The 13,409-nt window shown below is 36.3% G+C and overlaps 1 protein-coding gene across 10 annotated transcripts in view; it reads left to right on the top strand.

Moving 5' to 3' along the window:
* lmo3 (LIM domain only 3) overlaps positions 1–13,409 on the top strand; it is an 82,646-nt gene that overhangs the window by 16,665 nt on the left and 52,572 nt on the right. The gene's annotated exons all lie outside the window — the stretch shown is intronic.

Below are 13,409 nucleotides of genomic sequence, written 5' to 3'. Positions count from 1 at the left end.
GCAGCAGCGGGGGGGGGGAGGAAAGAAACAGAGATGCCAATGAAAAAGCAGAGACTGCTGCCTTCTTTAGAAATGAATACTGACAAGAGCCGGGCTCCTCCTTCATGACCCTAATTGCACCATACTATAGCTTTACGCTGGTTCTGAAGACTTACCAACAACTGCTTTAAGATGCCCAAATAAGAAGCTTCTGAACTCATCAGCTGTTGGTTTCAGCGACTGTAAATGTAATTTCAGATAAATTCATTTGGAGTTTGGAGTGGGGAGGGGTGTGGACGAACCTCTGCTTTTCCTCCTTCACTTTCTAAATCCCTTGCTGTTAGCTAGTCTATATGGGATGTTTCTTTTGCGAATCCAAAATTCTGACTTTAGTGTACTTTTAAGCTGTCCTAATACAGCACATATAATACAGGAAATCGGCTATCTTGGAAATGTAAGCTGTCATTTTTTTATTGAATCTGTCGATTACAGTGTTTTTTCAGGCAGTTATTTGTCTTTACTATTTAGTCAGAGAGCTTGTTTAAAATATGTTTTGTCCTGTGACAGCATAGTATTTTTAGGGTATGATATAAGAACTGATGCACTGAAACAGTTATGTTGAAACAAAGGTTTAGATCTCTTTGTATCCTGATCCAATTGGAAGGAAGCTCAGAGCATAACGTTTTCTAAATGCATCTTTAGATCCTTTAGGTTTCTCCATTCATGATGCCCATTTTAACACTTTAAGACACTGTACAATCCCAGAATTCTTCTCCTGCAGGCTTCGTGGTGGGCATATTCGGCCAGTGGCCCTTTTGTGCACGCTCATTCCTGTATCTGACTCAAACGGTATATTCATGTATAAAAAAACAAGATGACATCTGCGTCAGACTGTAAATATAACTGAATGTACCTGTATTGCGGTTCAGAGGACATAGTACTGTGTTTCTCTTTTCCTTCTTAACAGTTCATTTTATTTCTCATTTGGGATGTGAGGATTCAGTTGCTGTTTTAGACTGTACACAAACAGGAGTTGCTTTTGGGAGTAACTGCTGTGAACTATTGCCAGAGGGTTACAAAAGACTAAGATTATGATACAGTGCCAGGAGCCATAGTCTGCACTATCAAGGCAACATTTGTAACCCAAAGGCAAAAGTTTAGCTACTGCAATAAGAAAAAAAATTGAGGTGCAGTCTGTTTGGGAGGTCATTTTTTCATGTCTTCTCTAAGTTTCAGATAGTTTTAATAATCAATCTTAATGACTGTTGCTTACGTGAAATATTTGTTAGAGAGGATCAAATGGCATGTGTATTGATATGATTATTAGTTGAAAATTCATCAAGTGAATGTTAATATTAACGAGATATTATATGAGGAAAAATCAACTTTTTACTGCTTACAGTATAGATTATTTGTGTAACCCAATAAAATGCATCTGTATACACAGTAAAAATAAATGAATACTTGCATTAATCTGAATAGGAAGCAATAGAAACTGTTTGAAAGGCGTGGATTCTGTGTGTATGTTTCATTACTCAAGAACTTTAGTGTTTTACATGAAAAGCTTCTCATTTTCCTAGAAACATCTATGCCTCCCTGAATGTCTTGCAAATAAGGGAATATTCCAAATGAGAATATTCCAAAGCCACATGATATCAGGTTTAAAAAAAAAGTGAATAAATGAAACAAAAGTTCAGAGGGCAATAACTAAGGTGTCTCTCTCCTCATATTTGAACTCATAAGTCTCCAAGTCATTGCTTCCTAAAAAGCTTAAAATATGCTTTCCCCCTCCACCACATCTCTATATTTGCTGTATTTCCTTGGTTAACTTCTCTCTCTGTATGGGGGTCCTGACGCCCTTCTCCTACTGTATAGCCAGGTGGCATAAGACAAAGCTTCTTATTCCTGGCTCCTCAATAAACATTCCGACATTCATTGTCTTATTTGGGTATATTATTGCTCATGAAATCTGTTTTGATGATAAACTGTGCTTATGTTTTTTTAATAGTTTGTTGACCGCACTGATTTCAGCCATAATTGATATGGCTGTTAAGGCTATATAGCAATTCTTTGCATATATATTTTAAAAGCTGCAAGTAAAGCTGAAAATCATTTCAGCTATGTATGCCTCCTCTAGGCAGAAAATAAGAGAGTGCCTGGAATCATTTTGGGCTGTCTGAGTAACATTTACTAATAATTTCATATTTTTAGAAAAAAGCATAAAACTGAGACTTCATGCATTTGTGTATGATATGCATTTAAGTCAGTAGTATAGAGAGTAATAGTATTAGTCTGGACGTAGTCTTAGTGAAGACAGAAAAATAGTGGGTTACCAGCTGCATCAGTTTGATAAGAAACTATTATTTTGGCTGATGGTTTTACACTTTTATCTTAAGTGATTTACACTTACTTATACAGTTGGGTATAGTAATATATAGCAATCTGAGTGATATACCTTACTGAAGGATACATCAGCAATGCCGCACCCAGGTCTTGGGCCCACAAACTGTCAATTACAAGTCCAGTGACTGAGCCACTACTCCACTCCACTGCTGCCTGCCCTAAAACTATACGATCAGCTTAGCTGCTGATATATTTGATCCATGATTACTTCCGTATCCCCATGGGACTTGTACTGTGGCTTTAGAGGAAGCACTTAAAGATGTTCATTAACATTCCAATATGAAATCGGTGTTTACATTAGTAAGTGGGCTTTAGTTTCACGAGAAATTCACTGAATCTCACACGAAAATGCTAATTTACCGTGAAAAAATACTGTTGTTTTTAGCAGTTTTTGCTAGTGTGTCATATGTGCACGCTTATTGCCAATTGCTGTGAGGGAAATTTTCTTGTATTAACTGGCACATTAACATAGTTACTCTCTCCTTTAAAAAAATGGTTATTAAAATGTCAATCCCGTTTTATTCTTTCAATGCCCTAAACATTACACAACACGAGATTATTAGCAAGTGACTTGCAATAGCGGCATTCAAAAACATTCTTCATTCAGTTTGTGAGGCACTGGTAACATGCAGTACAGTTACTGTTAAAGACCAAGAACACAAACTACAAACTACAAATAATAGTTTAAAATCTCCAGTTGATGATTGCTAGTTTACTTTTACCACTCCAACATTGAATGTGTAACATTCCTGTATCTCTGAGATATAAATAACAGAGAAGGGATAAATGCCTTTTTGTTCACAATTCTGAGATATTTTGCAGCTGCTTTTTAATACTTGGCAATAATTTGTAAAACTCAAATGCCGTGGTCTTACTAGGAAATGGGAAAAAAAGTGCTACCCTGGTAATAAAAATACAATGCCGGTAACCTCAGTTCATCTTGTCTGCGCTTCTTGATCCCTTCTAGTATGCATATTTTTTTATTTATTCATTTATAAAAATAAGACAATGAAACATGATTGTAAAAGTAAATAATTCAAGGCATTATGACTTCCAGAAAACCTACCAGAATAAATCCAATCCTGCTTAGTACAGTGGCATGTTATTAAGGTTGACATAACCAGGGTTAATAGAATCCAGCAGGGGTCTACAACCAAGAGTGATGTGATTTTTCCCACTAGCAGAAAAATAATAATCCCCATCATAATGCACAAAACAAATTAAATAAGCAAAAGGAGATTTATGCACAGCCAACTCAGTTTTGCTGTAGTGCATGATCAAATATTAAGAAGAAACAAAATAGGAAGCTTTTGCTACCTGGTAGCCAGAGATGACTTTTGTCTTTTTAAACAGGGGGAATGGAATAAATTCAGTTATTTGATCATGGTGTTATCTTTGTCTATATTTGCATAAGTACTGTACTTAATACATAAATACTGTATTAAGCAATCATTAGTCATTTTCTGTCCTATCACTGTTCTTATGGTAGCATTCACTAGTGATAGAAATGAAGATCATGGTAAGAAAGTCATTAAAATACTGTATGTTGAAACAGGTAGCAGAATTATTTTTAAAAGGACAAATTTGTTAAACTCTTTTTTGCTGTTATGTTTGTTTCCCTTTTAGATCTTGTAGGAGGCGTGATCATGTAGATTAAACACACATATTTTTCTTTGCTTAACAAGGAATGTCTTGTGTAATTTAGTAGAAAATAAATAAATAAAAAATCATCACGGACAGCTTCCACAGGAGACGCCAGAATTTGCTTGAATGACAAGTAAGCAGTAGCTACAGAGAGAAGCAGTTCAGTTGAAACAAAGGTGGCATTGACAGTACCTGTAAGTACAGTACAGGTATCACAACTAGGCCAGGAAGATACACTGAAGTGCAGCCTAGGGAATGTACTTAATCCGTAAACACATCAACTGAGCACTGGAGGGTTTTTTGTTTGCTTTTTAACCTATTTTGGTAGTTGGCACTCCTTTTATATTTTATAACCTTGAGCACTGAGGTTTTTGTGTTTACAATTCTGTGGTAGTTCTTAGGTATAACCCGATTGTGACAGACATCAGAGCTCAAGGAGGGAAGACTTGATGTTAAGACAGAAGTTGGGACAGGCATTTATTCAGACAGCTGATGAGATTAGTAAATGAAGAGGAACTTTAGTATTTTTACAGATGGGTAGCATAACCTTCTATAGAGAGAATGGAAATGGAAAGCTGCCGCTAAGGTCTCTCGTGTTCTGTTGTAGTGAATTACTTTTGCCATAATTACTACTCTCAATTTTTACAAACAATTTTTTGTTTGTAAATGTAAAATATAATTTCATATTTTTATACTGTATATCATTGTAGGAGCTTGTATATCATTGTATACAAGATGTTTACAACTGCATTATACTGTATCAAAATGGTGAAATGCAGCTCATCCACTTTCCTATGTAAACATTTAAATGTGTTTTAAGAAAAAGGCATGTGGATTGTAAATTCAATGTAATTATTTTTATTAACACTTTTAACTGAAAGCATAAACTGAACAACAGATGAAGGACCACATCTATTCTTCACATTTTTTTTCTAGATGACCCTGCTGTTATTAACGATAATTCTCTACATGATTATTTTAATGCATCTTGTGAAAATAAATAATTTATGTAATGATAAATTTCAATTTTTCATATATAACACTTGCCAAGTAAAGTGAGTCTTTCCATTATTCACCTGTGGAGGCTGTTCAGTTTTTAGCCCTAACAGTAATGGCAATACTTCACATGGAAAAAATGAAGAGGAAGTAATGCACTAAAACATAAATGCCGTCAACATATTATTCAACATTCAATTATTTTCTGTTAGGCAACATTTCTTGCATATTCTAAGAATAAGGAGATAAAGATAACAAATATGACCCTCGGTTCATAGTTGTGTGGCAGACGTGGGTGCAGAATTCTGTAAGCACCATTGTTTTACCAGCAGTCCTCAGTGGCACCACTGTCTTATAAAGTTGTATAATGTGATTCTTTTTCTTCTATAATCCTGTCATTTTATATTAACCTTCTGGTATGTGTTTTAGCCTCTTCGCTGCAGTGCTTAATACTTCACTACAGTTGACTCAGCAGCGTAGTGGCAGCACTATGGAGGAGTGGTTTAGGTCCTAGACTAATACCTGGAAGGTCGTGTGTTCATATGTCAGGTGGGGTCCCCTTCAGCAAGGTACTTCTCTTAGATTGCTCCAGTAAAAGCACCGGCTAAATAAATTATTAATAATAATATTCAGCAACCATTGCATTACTGTAGGTGAGTCTCTGTGACGCATTTTCTTAATCAACTTTTTTGTTAATCACAGTCGTGGCAAAAGCCTTCATAGCTACTGTATCAGGTCTTCAAAGTTTCTCAGAACACAGCATTCAATCTGTCAGACATCCAAAATAAATAAGAGCCGAGCTGAGGGATGTTGTATAAAATAACTCTAATAACTACATTTCCCATTGGAACAAGAATACATTCTGATATGTTCTGGATTCTTTATTAATAACAAGATGAGTATAGGATTTACCTGTCTTTTGGGTGACTTGAAAAACACATATTCATTTTAGTTTTTAATGACTTATTTGTTTTTCGTGTTGATCTTTATACACCCACATACAAATGATTACTTAAATTATCTCACTGATTTCTCCTAGCTTACAAATGGCAAATAACAAGTGACAAGCCTCTTGTTCTGTAATCTCTCTTATTTCTTAATCACAATTGTCCCTTCTTCAGTGTTTCATTTAATTTTAATTGATCATTTGCATGTTCACATGGAACCCATATGTACGTTAAATAGATAGATACTTTATTGATCCCGTGAGGGAAATTGCAGTGCAACAGCAGCTTAACACAGAAAACACAGCCACAGTGTAATGAATGATACAATAATAATAATAATAATAATAATAATAATAATAATAATAATAATACAATACATACAATGCAATCAGTACAGTTAGGGGTGCACTAAAAGAGTTACTCACAGTCCAGGACACACAAAGAACAAACTAGAACAGAACAGTACGCAGAAAAATTGTATTGCACGTATGAATATATATATGTAAATATAGATATAAATATAAATGTATTGCACAGGTCCCTGGCATATATTGCACAAAAAACGGTTGTAAACGGGAAAAGAAAAAGAACAGATGTAGCAGTAGATGTGTTCAGTCCAGAAACAGGTCACTGTCAATGTTGCCTCTGCCCAGACGCAAGGTGGATGCATTGTACAGTCTTATGGCAGAAGGCAAGAATGACCTCCTGTAGCGCTCCCTGTCGCACCGTGGATGAATTCTGTAAATTCTGAGTTCAGAAATGTATTGTATTCGTATGTCCTTCAATATCTGTTGGCTGAAATGGAATTTTGAAGATGTAGTTGCAAATTTCAACAGGGTAAAATGCTAAACTGAGTTGCTGCCGAACTGCTTAATTATTGTTTATTGAATCATTTTTTCTGTGTTACTGCATCTGACTAGTATCTCATTTTAATTTCAATAATGTGATATTCATCGATATTCTGAGATTAAGCTGTGGTGCACTTCAGGGAAACAGATTTTGTCAATACCTTTACAATTTGCGGTTTACAGACATGGCTGTGAATATCGGAAATGCACAAAACATTCCTGTTTCCTTTGTAAAGGAGGGATATGGAACTTCCTGGTATTATCATTTTGTTGTTTAAAATGCATAGGCTTGCCAATAGACTTGCTACAGTATGTCATTACTTATAATCATAATCATAATGTAAAGTTCCCTTGTCGCCCTCTAGAGGAAATGGGATTTTGAGAATTTCAGTTTCGGAGATGATCCCTGCTTACTGTGACATATTCAACAGGTTTTATGTCAGCTGTAGCCTAATGTTTTTAATAAGAAAACATATTTAGCTAAAGTTTCATCTGTTCTCAGATGCATCTCTCCTTTGGGGTATGCTTATACGTGACCTCTCTGCATTACTGAATTGGGCCACCCCCACCTGGGACACATGGCCTTTTAACTTAGATTAGTTCTCTCCCTGCAGTGTGCTTATCAGAAAGGGAAAAGGTTTCAAGTGTATTTTTACCTTCCATCCATCCATTTTCTAAAAAGCTGTTGAACAGATTAGAAAGAATAACTTTAAGGAGTAATTATGCAATTGTGTTGAAACACTGTTCACTTTCCGGGACATCAGGGCTCAGCCCAGGCAAGAAGCAAAAACAAAGAAACACTGTGTAAAAATATTTAGCAATATTAATAATCCTTCTATCCATTTACTAATCCAATTCAGGGTTGCAGGGGAGCCTCTCACACTGTGGATGGGGTGCCAGTCTGTCACAGGGCAGACACATGCTCCCTAGAAATGGGAGCACCCAAAGGAGCTAACCACTGCACCACTGTTCTGCCCTGTTTTTAGCTTAAAAACTACCTACATTTCCCACACATACAAAAACATTATGGAATAGAAAGAAATTGTAAATTCAAAATAAAAAGCCTCTAGCGGGCTCTCCTCACCTAAGCCTAAGTAACTCATATCTTAAACGTGAAGGTTGTGGTGTTACTATAATATGCACAACAAGGATGAGAGGCCAGTAGTTACAATCATCTGAATTAAAAAAAAAAAAACACAACTAGAAAAATACTATATTCAGAACTATCATCAGCCTTTTACTGATTTTAAATTATTTTTGTGTATATGTTGAAAAATGAGTCCTTGTTTCATTTGAGGGCTGTATTGAAAATATAGATTTAATCATATTGTAAATACTGTATTTTAATAAAGAAAGTTTATTAAAAATCCTTAAATTTATCCATTTTAAATACATTTATAAAAAAACCCCACTGTGGGTGGCACAGTGATTTGACTGTTAGTCCTTTTATCTCGCTGCTCTTGTGTCATGGGATTGATGCCAGGAGAATTCTGTGTGGAGTCTACATGTTCTCTATCACATTAACGTGCTTTAGTGTCCTCTCACCTCTCAGAAATATACTGGGTAGGTTAATTGTCTTTGTGTGGGAGCCCTGCAAAGAACTGGTATCCCATCCAGTGTTTAGTCCTTTCATGAAGCCATGAGCTTCTAGGACAGACTTTCCATTGCTTTTACTTTTTTTTGTACATTTCATGTACTTGGAATTATTGTGTTTTTAATTAATATCTTTTTTTGTTTTTCTCAAGTGCAACAAAACTAGAGAGAAAACAACAACGAAAATGCTAAAAGACATGCCTTGTAAATGAATGAATATTGATGCCTGAGTATGTCTATACACAGCCTCCCTTATGTAAAAGAAGTCTTTTCAGTACAGCAACAAAATAAAATATAAATACATGTTGGAAACGCTGATCTTGAACAAGCAGTCTATGAAAAAAGATGTAGATGTTTAGATCTCCTAACCAATGTGGAGAAGCAATTAAAATATTAGGATCTTATGGTAGGATTCTAAAATGAAGAAGTAAGATGTCATTTAGAATATTGCATTGTTAATGCTGGTTATGTTAAAGATATTGCTGGCTGTGGCATCAATCCAGAAAAGAACCGGTACAATCCTGGGCTCAGAAAGATAGCTTGAATCTGACAAATAACTGAATCTTGTTAGTCTTGAATAGAGAAGACCACAAGGAATCCTGAGTCAAGAGTTAAAAAAAATCTTCAAACACATTGCCAAACTCAACTAATGGCCATACACATAATTAACAGTGAAACACCGATCGGAAGACAGAAGAAGAAGCCAGAAACTACAGAGAAGTGCTTTTAAAATGGAGCACAAGTTACAAAGTGTTGTTAGAGTTTGGAACACACAGATCAGCTGTATTGTCTTAGCCCTTCTTTTAAAGGGCGGAGCGGTGGCTCTGTGGCTAAGGATCTGCGCCTGTGACTGGAAGGTTCACCGGTTCAAATCCCGTGGCCAGCAGAGGAATCCTACTCCGTTGGGCCCCTGAGCAAGGCCCTTAACCCCAACTGCTCCAGGGGCGCCGTACAATGGCAGACCCTGCGCTCTGACCCCAAGCTTCTCTCCCTGTCTGTGCGTCTGTGTCTCCATGGAGAAAAGCTGGGGTATGCGAAAAGACGAATTCCTAATGCAAGAAATTGTATAGGGCTAATAAAGAAACATTATTATTATTATTATTATTATTATTATTATTATTATTATTATTATTATTATTAAGAAGCCTCTGCATGAGTTCCTTGGGGCAGTTACCTATAAGCATCCAAATGAACTGGAGCAGCCTAGTGACCTCCTCTTGTTTGTAACCCGTTTACGCCCTTATGTACTTCTGCTGAAACATATTTAATGATGAAGTGTCCAACAACATTTTTGTATGAAATGTTTTGACATTATATTTTTGGCACAATGATGCACAGAATTAAAGGATATTTCTTTTAAATATTCAGGCCTTTATATCATTTTCATGTTTTTGGCTGGGGAAAATGTGAAACAGAGACTGCTGTAGGTAAAAGCATAAAAAGAAATATCATATTTCTGCTTCCACAGTTGCTCAAATCAAATAGTTATTTTTGACTGCTAAGCGGTTCAGTCTAAATGCTTCAACAAGAATTGTATTTATTCTTCTGCTGTTATTATTGTTGTAGTAGAGACAGCTACAGTTTTTATGTAATTGATATAAGTGTAGCCTCGAAGGATGAGTATGTGCACTATATCAATAGTTCTCTTAGATCAGTGCAGGACAGCAGTTTGAGTGAATAATTGGCATTTCTAAATGTTTTCAGGAGGCCTTTCACTGTCACGCGTTGTATAACACAGTTTAGAAACATTCATATTAGTCGTTGTAAAGGCAGCAGTGGCCGTCTAAAACCTAGCTGTGAACACAGCACCTTGACAAAAAAGTTATTTAGTGGCAGCACTGAAGAGAAAACATGCTAAGATAGTGAGTTCAGAATTTTAGATCTCTTGCGTCTCTTTGAAAAATGATGAGAACATGATCGTATTTGTACTGAGGCATGCAGTTTCAAAACTGTTCATCCAGACAAAGACAAACAGCCTCCTTTCAAAAGATTGAGAATGCACCTAACTTAGGTAAAGAAAAGGAATATAGTAACTGAGTGCAGGCCTAGGGGTTATTAATGATATTATTTCTATGGGTACTGCAGCCTTATGGAGAGCATGCATCTATTTTTCTGTGAAAATCAGATTTTTTTCCACCTAGCATTGTTAGCACAGCTGACTGTGAAAACACATGATATTCTATGGGCTAATTTCCATATCCAAGCCACTTCAGCACACTGGGCCTGGTTGCCATGGCATTAAGTGGACGAGAGAGCACGAGACTCCTCTCCCTGGACAGGACACTGATCCATCGTAGGGATTGTCCTCAGCAAAACTGGTCCCCAATCAGTTGGTCGTACTAGAAGTATTGGGGTAAAGTCCCTCACTCCAAATAACAACAGCAGTGTCAACAGAACCTGAAACCCATTAGTTCTACCCACTACGCTACACTGCCGCCAGACGTTCTGTGTATGAGGAGTTATTGTTTTCTGACAATAGTTAAAAGTTTATATTTCCTACCTGTTTTTGAAACCTTTTAAGCGTTGTTCCATATAGAGCCCTTAAGAGACCAGTACAGTTTGTCATAAGGTTTGTTACAGCTTTACCCAAACTGAAAGATTGAGGCCAGTCCTGACCAGTACAGATGGGAGACTTGCAGCCAATTCAGAACAGACCATAAAATCATCCCTTACAGAATAGTTTTTGTGCTTACATAGTTTTGACTTTAATAATTTTTTCCATGAACATGAGTGTGCTAGCATTTATTTATTGGTCTCTTTTAATTTAATGCAGAGCATGATGCAATAGTACTTTTCCAGTATTTCAGTATTGTGTATTAATTGTCATTGCATATACAGTATCTATACTTATGACTTGTATATTTTATATATTCAAACTGTATATGATTTCAACTTATTTCTTATTATTGCTGTGCTTATTGCTGTCAGTTATTTCTGTGATCTCTGCAGCATCATAGAACATGCAAGTAAAAAATACATATATTTTAAAAGATACAGTACACTCTTTTATACATCTTACACACCCATTTTTCCAACGTTTTTAACATGTAAATGTCAACCCAGAGAATTACAAATATAAATACAGCATGTGGTTCACCTTAGTTTTGGCAATCGGTATGCAGCACTAGATGTGCAGTAAAGTGGTGCGTGTCACACTGAAAGGACACTTCAGATCAGAAAAGGATAGACACAACAGGGTGCAAGGTTAACTTGAGTTTACCACTCTCTCAGAAGTGTTATTTTCAACCCTTCAAACACTACGAATGAAATGTCTCCTCTAAACCTTAAGTAGAATTGCCCTCATACTGAAATCACAGTGGTTGATTCAGCCTCATAATAGTTTCTGTAGAGTCCATACAGCAATGAAACCACTAATGACTTGTTACTGGGGCTTAGTCCCCATCCACCTCACTCCTTCAGTGTTGGTTTTCTAGCATTTCTATCCTGTTTATTTGCTGCAGCGTAGTGTTATTTGTCCTTCTCTGTCCTCCCTTTGCTTGGAATGCATTGGAAATGTACTCTGAAGCAGTTGAACACATTACTGGTTTGTGTTTTGATCAGTCCAGAAAGAAAGAAACTTTGCTGGCCTCTGGCTCCGTTCAGCTTGCTGCACATTCATATTATTAACTCATTCAGGGCAGTTAAGATGCTATACAGTTCATACAGTATGAAACTTTTTTTCTATTTGACATCTTATTGCCCAGTTTTATTGGAATATTTATGGGGACTAATTATGTAAACCCTGGTTCACTGGGGCTGTATAGTTTTTGAGTGAACTGAAGCTCTAACTCAGGTTGTGTACAGTAAATGGTTTACACTTCCTAAATGCTTTAGAAATCTTACTTTTCAATGTCAGTAAAAGACAGATACTTTAAGAGGATAAAAAATCTTATCAACCATGTGACAGTACAATTATCTTAAACGCAGAAAAAAAAAACCTGCAACTTTTTCAATTGTCAACAGAAAGGATTGCTGTAAGTGAATAAAAAAAAAACTTTCACATATAACCTGTTTGAAATGGATAAGATGTGCAATATGTAATGAGTCGGAGCTCTTAAAGAGCCCTAGTAGCTATGTCACTTCTTTGGTTTGTTAAGAGCATTTAAATCTTTCATGGCAGGAGACAAGTACTTTAGGGTAGAATATTTGAGAGAGATGTTTCTGTGATTCTGTGAGAATGTGGATTCAAATCCAGGCCTTGGCTCTATATGCTCCGTTGCAGCCATATAGTAGCTTGTCTAGAACAGATTGACTCCTGTCAATCACAGAGGTTGCTAAAGACGTCAAGAAGGAGTGCTGTAGGCTTTAGAGTATACACAGCCCCGGGTGTGGTGATTGTTTTGGGCTGTTGAAGATTGCTTATTATCTCTGTGTCGGTTTTTGGAACAGCGTTTAGACACAGCTGATTGGTGTGTCTGTGGAGGTTTAAACTGGGGTCCAACTGCTGTGGTAAATGTCAATTTATAACTTTCACCATTGAATACTGAATCCTCTGGATGTTTAAAAATAACTTGACCGATGTGTTCCTGTTTAGCCACATTGGCTATATAACTAGTTGCCTCAAGAAGTAAATTAAATAAGATAGAAAGGAAATATATACAATTGTTTTCAAAATAGTGCAATAATGTCTCGTGTGATTATGATATTTTTTATGTAGAACGATCAATTTACTTTCTTTGAACAGCAGACAGTGCTCAGTAAATCTACTGTGTTAACCTTCCAAAGCTGTGGATACATAAACCCATTTCCACCTTTGTGTTAATTCATTCACTAGATAACATAATATAATATTAAATGAAGCTCAATGGTGAAAACTAACAAAGGGACACCTTTGCAGAATAGTCTGGAATTTATACTCACTGCTCTTTATATACTGTGCTGTTGTAGCTGAAAACCATTTCTTTACCACCCATGGAACATTTCGTTCTGTGTTGTAAACTGTCAGCTATAAATACTGGATCAAAAATAGAATACCCTGATGAGCATTGCCCTCTGGTCT

Source organism: Lepisosteus platostomus, chromosome 9 (genome assembly GCF_059453375.1).
Source record: "Lepisosteus platostomus isolate fLepPlt1 chromosome 9, fLepPlt1.hap1, whole genome shotgun sequence".
Taxonomy (NCBI): Eukaryota; Metazoa; Chordata; class Actinopteri; order Semionotiformes; family Lepisosteidae; genus Lepisosteus; species Lepisosteus platostomus.
This window is presented reverse-complemented; position numbering and strand designations above follow the sequence as displayed.